Genomic DNA, 14,230 nt, shown 5'->3' with positions numbered 1-14,230 from the left:
AAAGAATTCTCGTAGAAGTCCGCCTCTGTGGTGTAGTGGTTAGTGTGATTAGCTGCCACTCCGTCCCACTCCGGAGGCCCACATTCGAGTCCCGGCTCTGCCACGAAATTTGTCAAGTGGTATGAGGGCTGGAACGGGGTCCACTCAGACTCGGGAGGTCAACTGAGTAGAGGTGGGTTCGATTCCCACCTCAGCCGTTCTGGATGTGGTTTTCCGTGGTTTCCCACTTCTCCAGGCAAACGCCAGGATGGTACCTCACTTAAGGCCACGGCCGCTTCCTTCCCTCTTCCTTGTCTATCCCTTCCAATCTTCCCATCCCCCCACAAGGCCCCTGTTCACCATAGCAGGTGAGGCCGCCTGGATGAGGTACCGGTCATCCTCCCCAGTTGTAACCCCCGACCCACAGTCTGAAGCTCCAGGACACTGCCCTTGAGGCGGTAGATGTGGGATCCCTCATTGAGTCCGAGGGAAAAACCGACCCTGGAGGGTAAACAGATTAAGAAGAAGAAGATTTTCGTAGTAGATTGGTCAAGTTGCTCGCTCCGTAATAGAAGGTACGGCAGGTTTTCATCGTCTTTCTAATTTACATTTAAAAATTTATTTTCATTCCTTGCCGTTGTTCTTAACTCTTTTTACGCGCTTCCATATACATATGTACACACACACATCTTCCTTTCGGACTTTGAACCTTTGAGCATTCTATCTGCCGGCTTCTGTGAATTGATTATCTCCACGATGCTCTATCTGCAACTAGGTCTGTGACCTCGTTTAGTTCCACACGCTTCCATTTATTGCTAATCCACTTCATTGTAATGTTTAATTATGAAGATAAAGTTAGAAGGTACTATTAAAGAACTAATTGGGGTAAACATCCATTCATAGGAGGAGGAATTCAGGAACGGAATAGTTTCCAATTTCTTCGAAATCATTTACAAGAAGACTATGTAAACAACTGATAGGGAATCTGCTACCTGGGCGACAGTCCTATATGCTATATTAATCGTAACATCACTTTCTATAAGTAGCACACACATAAAGCATTTTCCTGGTAGACATAATGTTGTGATTAAACATTTCAATGAAATGTATTAGTAAAAAAAGGACGTATGAAAAGAGGCATACAGATTAATACAACGCTAATAATGAAAATGAAGATTCGTCATAATGAAGATTCGAACCTGCATACCTCGTATTATGAAATGAGCGCATTAGCCATTACGCTACGAGAAGGCTTGGGGCAACTAGGATACATACACTAAGTTCTAGTTATACCTGATGTCTGAAAACTGAAAAAGTAGAAAATTAGAGCCAATTTAAAATTATTTCCAAATAGGTTTTGCTTTTATATCCTTTTAGTTTCTTTGCAAAAGCTTGACGTATAAAATGTGTTCCCTACACTACCGATACGAGAGGCTGGTGTGACCGTTGCAACTCCCTTAAGGGAAGCATTGATGTTCAAAGTCCTGCAATACAATATCGATCAGTTACAGTATCAAGCTTTTTTCAGTATACTAAGCTAATTTAAGTTGTATGTCACCAGAAATACAGCTAATAATGGTCAGCTCTCAAAACTTGCCCGGCAGGTAAAGTCTTATCGGGCCCTAGAAGTGGCCGATACATTACGCGCCGGGTAAGTACGATTTATGCTGCCAATAGCGCTACCTAGAAGTGGTCGAACAGAAATATCCTTTTACGCAGAGAGCAAGTTACGTGCTACTTTACCCGTAGGCGGTAGAACCAGCCCTTAGTCAATGTATAACTCTAAGGTTCTTCAGTCTGTTGAAACAAATTTATGAATAAATAAAATTTACGAACTATCCGAAAACGAAAACATATTATGATAACAGAATTATACCTGAAAAAGAAACAACTTAATTAAAAATAGGATGACATGTTTAGTTCTTGAGAAATCACACTCCAAGATGCTTAGAAAAGTATAAACATTAATGTTGAAATACTGTTTAAATTCTTGAATACTTGAAATTTGGTAGCTATCTTAAGGAAGTGCTCCAACAGTGCTCCTTACGTCTTACTAGTCTAGCACAGAATGCAAGGTTGTTGGTATGAGTCCAGCTGTCTAGCCAGTCTGTTAACTTTCCTCTACGTCATGCTCCGGTGACGTCAACAACATGCTGAACTGTACTTTTAGGTTGTTGTTGATGTTGTCGCCATTCTCATTATTACAGTATCAAAACTGTTTTGTAAATTATGTAGTGGTTCTTTAACTCTTTCCCGCAGGTTGCGCAATAAAGCATACTGGAGTTGCATTTTGTCTGTCATGGGTTGCGTAGTAGAGCGTAGTAGAGCGTACTCGACTTTCAAACCGACTTTCCCTGCCATCTGTCTACTAAACATATAACTTCTTGGAACCAGTGAATTCCCTACGCTTCCTAGATACAACTGACAAGCAAGGAATGCTAAAATGAAGTGTTTTGTTATAATTTTTCTTACATAGAACAGACAGCTGACAATGTAAAAACATTCCAGCAACATGACTGCACATAACTAGTTGAGTGAAGATGATATTTGTTGCAAATTAAATTAATATTTTGATAAATGCAATGGTAGCGAGTTTGAAGTCGTAGGTATAATGATAAAAACGGTGTGGGAAGCAGTTGGGACAGAAGATAAACCTGAGGGAAATCGAAATACAGCATATTGCACAGGACAGGAAATGTTCATTCAGAGCTACTTGGACAAAAAATAGTTTATCATCATCATCATCATTATTGTTGATCAACTCGTTTCCCAGGTGTGGTATACAAGCCCCTTCCATTATGTTCTGTCCATGAACCATTCTTCATTCACAATCCGCTCCCAATCCTGACCTCTCTCCTCTACATCCTCCTTCACTAAGTCCGTCCATTTTTTTCTAGGTCTGCCCACTGGTCTCTTTCCCCTGATTTCTCTTTCATATTCCTTTCTTGGAGACCTGTTGGCACTCATTCTTTTCACATGACCAAACCACTTCAGTTTTGCCTTTTGGAGCTTCTGGAGTAAGGAGTCTTTAATCCTACGCCTTCTCTGACTTTCTCATCCCTGATTTTATCCCTCCTGGTCTTCTGGATCATTGTGCGTAGGAACTTCATTTCTGCTGCTTGTAGTTTCGAGTTGTCCTTTCTTGTTAATGTAGCGGTTTCTAGGCTGTATGTGAGGATAGTGGTGTAGTATGATTCATACAGTGTCATCTTGGTTTTGAGTGGTACTTGTTTATCCCGTAGTAGCTGTCTTATTTGGAGGTAAAAATGTATTGCTGTGCTGATTCAGTTTTAATCCTCCGGTTAATTCTTTTCGGACCATGGGCCTTTACATAATTGGACAATATTCCAACTAATATCAATTTATCTTCCACTCCCATTCAGTGAAAAATAGTTTATAATTTGTATATCCAAGAGGCATAGATTTGCTATCTAAATATCCTTATCCAATGGATTCCGCAAATGAAATAAATTGGGGGATTCAGGGGAAAGTCCTGTGTTCTTTGCAATACCAAGAAAATAAGAGCCCCATAAGGTCGAGCAATTAAGACTGACTTTAAGAACAAGCAATTTAACATTAACTTGCACCATGTTGGATGCTTCGTGATGTATCGTTCCGAAATGGGGGGTTCTTGTGTGTAATTAGGTGATCTCATTGTATCGTTTTAGAATAAGTACAGTTTATTTAACCTTTTAGAAAAATTTGAAACTGATATCTGAAGTGGTTTTTAGAAAATAAATTATTTAGTGAAGATGCTACACAACTATACACGACAAGCAAATTAATATTCTAGGGCTTGCCAAAAAATGAGTCAAAGATAATCCGTCGGAAAGGGTTAAGCATCTAATGTACTGGCTAGTTAACTGGTAAGTATTTTCAGTTGATATCAACGCTGTTTCTGGAACTCTACTTGTATTATCATTACAATGAAAATGAAATAAAACGGTGTATGGCTTTTAGTGCCAGGAGTGTTCTGAGGACAAGTTCGGCTCGCCAGATGCAGGTCCTTTGATCTGACACCCACAGACGACCTGAGTCATGATGAGGATGAAATGATGATAAAAACAACACGTACACCTTAGCCCCCGTGACAGCGGAATTAACCAATTATGGTCAAGCCAGGCTGAGTGGCTCAGACAGCTGAGACGTTGGCCATCTGACCCTAACTCCGCAGGTTCGATCCTGGCTCAGTCCGATGGTATTTGAAGGTGCTGAAATACCTCAGCCTCATGTCTGCAGATTGAATGGCACATGAAAGAACTCCTGCAGGACAAAATTCTGGCACATCGGCGTCTCCAAACACCGTAAAATGTAGTTAGTGGGACGTAAAGCCAACAACATTATTCATTACAATTATGGTCAAAATTCCTGACTCTGCCAGGAATCAAACCCGGGACCCCTGTGACCAAAGGCCAGCACACTAACCATTTAGCCATGGAGCCAGACATAATAATATTATAATGAAACTCCAGAACAAGTACAGTCCCTAAATAGGCACTGACATCAACAGAAAATGACATAACGGAAAATTACTGGTAAGCTAGCCAAGTCCATTAAATGCTTATGAAAGAACCATTACATAATTTACGAAACAATAAAAAATACAATAATAATAGCAATAATAATAATAATAATAATAATAATAATAATAACAACAACAATAACAACAACAACAATGGGAGCAGTAAAAAAGTACTAAAAAACTAAGTACATTTTGGTATGTCGTTGACCTCACCAGAGCATGACGTAATGGAAAGTTAGCCAACAAGCTAGCCAGCTGGACTCACACCGACAGAGTATTGCACTACTTTGCATTTTATGTTAGACTAGCAAGGAGTGAAGAGCACTGCTGGAGCACTTCACCAAGGTTAACCCATAACCCATATGCACCAGGCCGCCATGCACACTAACATTGCTAGGAGTCCTCCATTTTTTCAAGTATGCAGCTTTGGGGTTACAGGCTTTCAGTTAAAAAGTACTGGGAGTGATATACTGCAAATATTATCACGAGGCCTGTTTTATAATATTCAGAAATGCCACACAATTCATCCAAAAACACTAATTGAACAAAAAGTAGAATTAAAACACGAAGCAAGTCGTATGAAATCATAAGTGGATCAGATTTAGCACCAGTTTCATTGTTTGCTAAATACGAACATTTACTCATTTCGAGGAACCCACTCATTTCGAGGAACCCAGCATGAGGCATGATAGTTCTAAAATGCGGCATGTCAAGATTTACGTTTTTGCACCAGTAACTGTGAATTGTAGGCTCCCCTATTAATCCTATTAGAATGCAAAGAGCTATATACACACACGTTATTTCATGTTACTGAGCGTTTCCTGCTAATACGCCTGATTCTTCAAAGCCATCTTCAGGACAAAAAAACATTGATAGATTGATCAATAATTACGTAAATTCTCCACATACACGAGAGAGAGAGAGAGAGAGAGAGAGAGAGAGAGAGAGAGAGAGAGAGAATGCACAAAAACAATCAATAGAGGGATCCAGATTAGAGTTTCCAACTACAAATGCTTTCGCCTACAGTTAGTAGCACTCAGATGTGTCGTTATACCCGATAATTGACAAATGCGCAGCGATTGTCCAATTCTACGAACTTGAAGGTCCTGGAAAGGACCACGCATCTCCTTCTTGTTCGCTCTTTGACCTAGAGAGGTCGTTTCCGACAGTTCGGTCTCATCTTATCACTGTTGCTTTCTTAGCACCACCCGGGGGACACGTGTAGGGCAGTGTAGTGGATAAACCTACGGACGTGAAGCAACTTAGACCCAAAAACACAAAAGATAAGCGAACCAAAAAGGATATCAATTTAAAGTTAAACATCAAGAAAAGAGCAGCGCTGCAGTCTTCTGAATTCTCTACTCCATTCAAAGAAGGGGAAACTAAAGCCGCAATAGAAAGTATGAAACTTGGAAAAGCTGCAGGATTTGATGGAATTTATCCTGAAATTTTGGCTCATTGCGGACCAACCACAATAAAATGGTTAACCAACTTCTTCACTAATATTCTGCAAACTGGAAACATCCCACCTCTGATGAAAACAATAGCCATACTGAAACAAAATAAAGATCCATCTAAAGTGGCAAGCTACCGTCCAACAGCACTTCTAAGGGCCTGTACTACGACTTTCTGGTGAACAGCCAGATACATAGGCTGCAGTAACATTTTGATTGGGTTGGTAATAAAGTTACTATGTAACGAAACTGAAACCGTTATAGAAAATAAGAAGACTGAAAATGTAATCTGGACGCAAAAGTTAAGATTCAGGTTATGTATATTTTTTGTCTAGTACTATTTACGAGGATGCGCGTTACGGCGAAAGTAAAGTTTATATTTGTAATTAATACCACTGATGCAGCATAGGATCATTAATTTTATTAATTCAATTTATTGTTTGCTCATTGAATAAGTTTCTTTCTTTAATACAATGCGAGAATAATAACTGCCGAGCATTTATCTCACTTTAGTGTAAATACTTAGTAGCAAGTTGTTATGAAGTAATATAACCTCCTTAACATCCTGATTCGACGGACGAATCGCCATGAACAACGCCGTGTACCTTTACTCCATATGTGCTTCGCGGGTAGATTTGGAATAGAACCCACGCTTTTGACACGCATTCTAATGATTAGCAAATATGTACTATCATCTGTAGTACCCTACCGACTAATATTTAGAAGGTAAAAAAAAAATGTTAAGACTGTTCCGACTCGAACCCACGAAAAACTGCATAGCAGCAAACGATGTTGCCCTAACGACCATGGCTACCCATGAAGCTTGCTGCTCGCTTGCTTGTGTGCAACTTATATAGTCAGTAGCAACAACTTGCTAGCTTGGGAAATCTTTAAGAATTCTGTGATAGCTGGACAGGAAGCATGACATACTTTATAAATATATACATAGATTACATTGTAACAACTTAATTTCGTACAGCATCATGCAGATGTAAATTCATCTTGATGTGTAGCCATCTTGATTCTTACACTAGCGTCCCCGATAGGAGCGAAGTCCCAGATAAGAGCGTTAACTGCCTCTACAACTTTGGCATAACAAACCTCGAGAATATTCTCCCAGATTTCACATAAACGGAAGTCTTAGTACGCGTTTCCAACCGAACTTACAGATAAATGTGCAAACTGCAACATAAATTTAAACCGCACTTTTATCTGGCTGTCGTAGTACAGGCCCTAAGTGTAACATATAAACTCCTTTGAGCGACTGATCTACAATAGAATTTAAGAAACAACCAACAGCTACATTCCTATAGAGCAAGCAGGATTTAGACCTGGAAAAAGTATATCAAAAATGGATATGAGAGGAAATCAGTAAGCGTGGCTGCCTTTTTGGATCTATCATCTGCCTATGATACTGTCTGGCGAGAAGAACTCCCTCTAAAAATTTTTAGTGTGATCCCACGTCATAAACTTATGGCCTTACTTAGCAATATGCTTAGTAATAGGTACTTCCAGATCTACACTGATAATGACAGAAGTAGTGTTTAAATTAAACGATGGTTTACCTCAAGGATCAGACCTCGCCCCCCTTCTTTTTAGTCTACATATACGACTTCCCAGACACATAATCAAGAAAATTCATTTATGCTGATGACATTTGTTTGGTGACTGAGTGCTCCAACTTTTAAGATGCTGAAACTACTTTAGCCACTGATGTGGAAGCCTTGGATGTATACTTCAAGAAATGGTGCCTTCACCTAAACCCTCAAAAAACAGTTATATCTACATTCCACTTACGCAACAGACAGTCTAATTACAAACCAACAATAAAATTCCGAGGTCAAGTGTTGCCGTTCTGCAGTATACAAAAATACTTGGGAATAACACTTGATAGAACTTTGACTTTCAAGCAACATCTCTTAAATGTAGCTGCTAAAGTAAAAACTAGAAATAATATTCTTCAGAAACTTGCTGGTACATCATGGGGAGCCAATACTCATGTTCTAAGATCAACAGCATTAGCCTTATCATATTCTGTTGCTGAATACTGCTGCCCCTCTTGGATCAATAGTGTTCACACAAAGAAGATCAATGTACAACTCAATCAGGCAATGCGCATAATCACGGGTTGCATTTGGAGCACGAACACACTATGGCTTCCTGTTCTCAGCAATATTCCACCTTCAGCCCTAAGACACCACTATATACTATATACAGATTCATCATACGATAAATAAATAAATGACCAGATAATGCTGCGTGGCGTACCAGTCCGCTTACGGATATTTAGCCCAACTGATAGACCATGTACCAGTCCGCTTATGGATGCATGCAGCTTAAGCTCCACGTTTTAAGTATTTAAGGATTTAAACAGAATTTAAATGTAAGTGTTTATTGTGTTGTTTTGCATCAATCTGCTTGTCATATCGATACCTTGGATTATCCCTACTATTCTTACCGCCTACACTTCCCTCAAAAACCAAATGGCCAAGTCCTGGGTGTCTTAAGATGTGTCCTATCATACTATCTCTTCTTCCCGTCAAATTTAGCCAAATTGATCTCCTCTCGCCAATTCCATTCAGTATCTCTTCATTTGTGATTCGACTTATCCATCTCACCATCAGCAATTTTCTGTAACATTACATTTCAGAAACTCATATTTGCTTTCTTTCTGAGCTAGTTACAGTACATTTCACTTCCCTACAATGCCACGCTCCACACAAAAGTCTTCAAAAACATCTTTCTGATTCCTATATCGACGTTCGATGTCAGAAAATTGATTTTCTTAAGAAAGTCCATCCTTGCTTGTGCTAGCCTGCGTTTTATGTTCTGCTTAATTCTGCCATCCGCTTAAGTGCGGCCAGTATCCAGTATTCGGGAGATAGTAGGTTCGAACCCCACTGTCGGCAGCCCTGAAAATGGTTTTCCGTGGTTTCCCATTTTCACACCAGGCAAATGCTGGGGCTGTACCTTAATTAAGGCCACGGCCGGTTCCTTCCCACTCCTAGCCCTTTCCTGTCCCATCGTCGCCATAAGACCTATCTGTGTCGGTGCGACGTAAAGCAACTAGCAAAAAAAAAAAAAAAAATTCTGCCATCATAAGTTATTTATCTACCCAAGTAACAATATTCATCTACTCCTTAAAGACTTAATTTCCTAATTTAGTATTTCCTGCATCACCTGACTTGGTTCAATTGCACCCCCATTACTTCTGTTTTGGACTTGCGTATTTTCATATTGTACTCCTTCCCCCAAGACTCTGTCCATAACATTCAGTAATTTCTCCAGATCTTCTGCAGTCTCAGATAAAATAACAATGTCAATGGCATATCGAGTTTTGATTTCCTCTCCTTGATTGTGATTCCCCTTCCAAATTTCTTTTTGAATTCCTTCACTGCCTGTTTTATATAAACATTGAAAAGAAAGGGAGACAAACTGCAGCCTTACCTCACTCCTTTCTGGATTACTGCTTGTTTTTCAAAGCCCTCGATTCTTATCATTGCAGAATGATCTGTATACCGATTGTAGATAATTCTTCGTTCTCGGTATCTGATCCTGATCACCTTCAAGTATCTCAAATAGCTTGGTCCAATCAACATTATCAAATGCTTTTTCTAGATCTACAAATGCCATATGCGTGGGCTTGTCCTCCTTAACTCAATCCTCTAAGAGCAGATGTAAAGTCAGGATTGCTTCACATGTTCCAGCATTTCTCCTGACCAAATTGATCTCCCAATTCATTTTCAATTGCCTTTCCATTCTTCTGTAAATAATGTTTTAAATTTTGCAGGTGCGAGATAATAAACTAAAATTGAAGTAGTTTTCACACTTGTCAGCACTGGCTTTCTTGGGGATGGGTATAACAACATTCTGCCGAAAATCAGATGGCATTTCTCCTGTATTATACATCTTACACACTAAATGGAGTAACCTCGTCATGCTGGTTTCTCCTAAGGCAGTCAGTAATTCAGTAATCAACTCCAGGAGCCTTGTTCCTATTTAGGTTTCTCAAAGCTCTGTCGAAATCTGATCTCAGAATCGGTCACCCATTTCACCTGCATCAACAGCCTCTTCTTGTCCCAGAACAATTTAATCTAACTCTTTACCTTGATACAACTGTTGGACATGTTCCTGCCGTCTTTCTGCCTTGTCTTCTTTCCACGGAAGTTGTTTTTTATCTGAGCTCATAATATTAATTCACTAGTTTTCTTTCCTCCAAAGGTTTCCTTGATTTTCCTTAATGCAGCATCTAGCTTTCCTAGGACCAAACAACCTTCAACATCGTTGCATTTCCCTTTCAGCCATTCTGTCTTAGCTGCCTTCCACTTTGTCTACTTCATTCTTTAATAGCCTGTATTCTTTTCTGCCCTTCTCCTTTGTCATTCGTCAATCAGGTCTAGTGCCTCCTGAGTTATCCATTGATTCTTAGTTGATCTTTCCTTTCTTCCTAGAGGCCAATGACCTAGATGTTAGGCCCCTTTAAACAACAAGCATCATCATCAACCTTTCTTCCTAACCTTTCTGATATAATTCTTCACAACTGTCCATTCTACCGCTACTGGGTTTCCTCCAGCATTCCTTGTGAAACATGTTCCTCGAAACAATTCCCCACTCTTTTCTTTCAACTTGTCTAGATCTGATCTTCTTGCATTCTTTCCTTTCTTCAATTTCTTGAACTTCAGATGACATTTTATGACTAACAAGCTGTGGTCAGAGTCCACATCTGCTCCTGGAAGTCTTACAACACCTGGTTTCTGAATCCCTGCCTAATCATAATGAAGTCTATTTGATAACTTCCAGAGTCTACAGGTCTCGTCCATGTATACAGCAATCATCTGTGGTGTTTGAACCAAGTACCGTATTAGCAAGGACTCAATTATGATCGATGCAGAATTCAAACGACCCACTTCCTCTTTCATTCCTTTGTCCCAAACCAAATTCTCCTACTGTATTACCTTCTTTTCCTTGGCCTACCACTGCATTCCAGTCTCCCATCACAATTAGATTCTTGTCACCTTTTACATAATCTATTATATCTTCTATCTCTTCATATATTCTTCTAATTTCTTCTTATCCGCTGAACTAGGCATATAGACCTGCACCATTGTGGTGGGCATTGGTTTTGTGTCTATCTTGACAATAATCCTTTCACTAGGCTGGTCATAGTAGGTTACCTGCTGCCCTATTTCATTTTTCATTACTAAACCTACTCCTACATTTCCCCCGTTTGATTTTGTGTTGATAATTCTGTAGTCGCCTGACCAAAAATCATGCTTTTCTTGCCAACGTACAACAGCTACATCTAACTTTAACCTATCCATCTCCCTTTTCAGATTCTCTAACCTAGCACAATGATTCAAACTTCTAACATTCCACACTCCAATTTGCTCAACGTAAGTATCCATCTTTCTGATGACTGCCCACTCTTGTGTAGTGCCCACCCTGATATCCGAATGGGGGACTACTTTACCTTTGGAATATTTTACCTGGGAAGAAGCCATCATCGGTAATCATTCATACAGAGAGGCTACATGTCCTTGGGAGTCAGTTACGTCTGTAATTTCCCATTGCTTTCAACCATGTACCAGTATCAACACAGCTAAGCCATGCTGAGTATTATTACAGGCCATATCAGTCAATCATCTAGACTGCCGCCCTAAACAGCTTCTGAAAGGCTGCTACTCCCCTTTCGATGAACCGTTCATTAGTCTGGTCTCTCTACTGATACCCATCCGATATGGTTGCACCTGCAGCTGACTATCTGCTTTATTGGGACATGCAAGCCTCCCCACCGCAGCAAGGTCAAATGGTTCACAGGAGAGAAAATGTTTATATATTTCTAAATATTTTCAAGTCTGATTTGATAATTTCCTATGTTCTTCCAAGAATTAAACATGTCATCCTATTCTTAATTAGGTTTTTTGTTTTTATAATGTAATTCCATTACACATTTTCTTTTTCAGGTAGTTTCTAAATTTTATTTATTCACAAATTAGTTTCAACAGACTGAAGGGCCTAACAGTTATGAACAAACTGAAGGAAGTGAGAACGAGCAGGCATGTATCCTGTCAAGATGCAAAATTGATGTACTGATAATTCAACAATGAGAAAGCTAGCATACAAATTTGCAAGAAAATGTAATATCTGACCAGCAGTATGAAAAGTAATATTGTATGCTAAAATTCACTGAATAAAACTTAATCCTAGCCTTGTTTCTCAAACATCACGGTATAAAATCTATCTTCACATAATACATGGACATGTAGTACCACTTCCTAACTCTAAAAGACTGAAATAAAACAGGTTAAGAAAACATGAGGGGCTTAACTGTGTTAAGAACTCGATTAATTTCGTTAAGTGCTCACACAAGGGTGAGAAATCCTAAGAGGACACCACAAATTTTCTCACCAAAGTCATTCCATTAATTTTATCAATTACAAGGAACCACATGACAAGGCAAACAATGAACCCCCTGAACTATCCCTAAGACAACATAAGGAACTACCATATGAATAGAGTAACTCAATGGAGCACAGCCAGCCAATGGCTCACTGTCACTGTCTGCAGTAGTAAAGAGATGTAACCCTGCAACATTTAGTGAGTATATAAAAAAATCTGCCATACTTTTCTTGGACAATACTTGGCACAGTTAAATCAACATTGAAGCTTCTTTAAAAAGATTAATAAAATAAAAATGTAGGCAAACCTTAATTCTTTAATGACAGTAGAACAGAGATACACCTCTGTTTACATATTATTCAAACTTTCAAATATCACATAAATTAACATGGATAATAGTAAGTAATTCAAAGTAATATATATAACAGAAAATAACTTTCTGAAATGAATTTTTCCATATGTATAAAAGGAATATAGTTGCATGATTATAAAATTACTTAAGGAATAAAATCAGGAGGAAAAGCAGAAAATTCTAATTTCACTCCCAAATTACACAAATCAGTTTGTTATAATTGTCAAATTTTCTATTCAAACATCATTTCTAACAAAATTTGCATCTATAAGAGACCTAAATTAACATCATACAATGGGAAACCATTCAACATAGGAACTGGATTAAAATAGAATTTTGGAAACAGACGACTTTCACAAATCTACAAATATCTTAAAATCTACAAGAATTTTTTTTATTCCACATTTTAAATCTTTTATCCATTTAAAGACAAAGAAAAACAAAATACTATGAATGTTCAGAATGTCGGTTGTCTGACACTTGAAGGGAAATGTCTTGGAAGTGGCAGCATGATTTCACTGAACAATATTGTCATCGAGATACAAAGAATTGAAGCTGCTTCCCCCTACTCAATTTTACAGTGATCTTATATCTGCCACATGAAGAAATGAAAGGAAAAAAAATTAAGGTAATGAAAAGCAGCTAAAATCCATATTAACATACTGAAAGGAAAGTAAATGAAGTGGCAAATCACAAAGCTTTTTCATTTGTTATTAGCTATTTATCACGATTCCATGAGGAAAGTTGCTTAAAGGAACTGCTTTCCAATGAACTACTACTCATCTAAAACACGCAACATCTCTACCTAAATTTTTTTAATACTAAGCCTTTCATGTAACTGCATGTATCTCAATGGAATAATATTCTGAAAAATCTTCATTGCCACAATTTAAAATTTTTATATATTTCCTTTCTTAATCCTGGAATGAAGAAGGATATACATTGCATGAATTCAATTGCACAATCAGACATAAAATGGCCACACCTCATATGAATCAATGGAACCAACACAATACCTGGACCTCACCTGCCATAATGTTGGCTATAAAGATGATTATGTTACTGTACTGGACTTTTAAAAGCACATAATTCATATCTCCATCACTTTTAACAACGTATCTCCCTAGTCAGTTCCCAAAAGGACATGATGGTGTTGTTATTCTTGTGTGTTGCAATGCTGAAAAGGAAACCCTACAGCCAAACGAAGTCATTCAGTCATTCCTCATGGGATCTACTGGAGTATGCCTCAGCTTTGCTTTTCCAATAAAACATACTTTTTAATGGCTGGATACTTGCAATCACAATTGCATGTATTTTTGCATTTCACTTGATTGCTTTGCATTGTTTATACATGCTGTAATGTCAAATAAGAAGACATTAATATTAAATTCTACATACTGGTTAGTTAAGCAAAAAATATGGGTGTTATTTCAAGTAGTAGGGTACTAGATTATCCCCCAAATAATTTTAAATATTATAGCAAACAAATGTCCTAAGCCCACACAAAAAAGTCTACATAAGGTA

The 14,230-nt window shown here is 38.4% G+C and overlaps 1 protein-coding gene across 5 annotated transcripts in view; it reads right to left on the bottom strand.

Annotated features, from left to right (window-relative positions):
- Nucleotides 1-14,230, bottom strand: part of LOC136873919 (peptidyl-prolyl cis-trans isomerase 1) — a 250,589-nt gene that overhangs the window by 142,548 nt on the left and 93,811 nt on the right. For 2 of the 5 annotated variants that reach the window (XM_067147270.2, XM_067147269.2), the window contains exon 1: nt 13,734-14,013. The exons of the other annotated variants lie outside the window; for them this stretch is intronic. The gene's annotated coding sequence lies outside the window, so the exon portion shown is untranslated. Of the gene's footprint in view, nt 1-13,733; nt 14,014-14,230 lie in introns of those variants that run through there. 5 annotated transcript variants of the gene reach the window in all.

Source organism: Anabrus simplex, chromosome 5, assembly GCF_040414725.1.
Source record: "Anabrus simplex isolate iqAnaSimp1 chromosome 5, ASM4041472v1, whole genome shotgun sequence".
Taxonomy (NCBI): Eukaryota; Metazoa; Arthropoda; class Insecta; order Orthoptera; family Tettigoniidae; genus Anabrus; species Anabrus simplex.
Note: the sequence above shows the minus strand (reverse complement) of the source record. Positions and strands in the feature narration are given on the sequence as shown.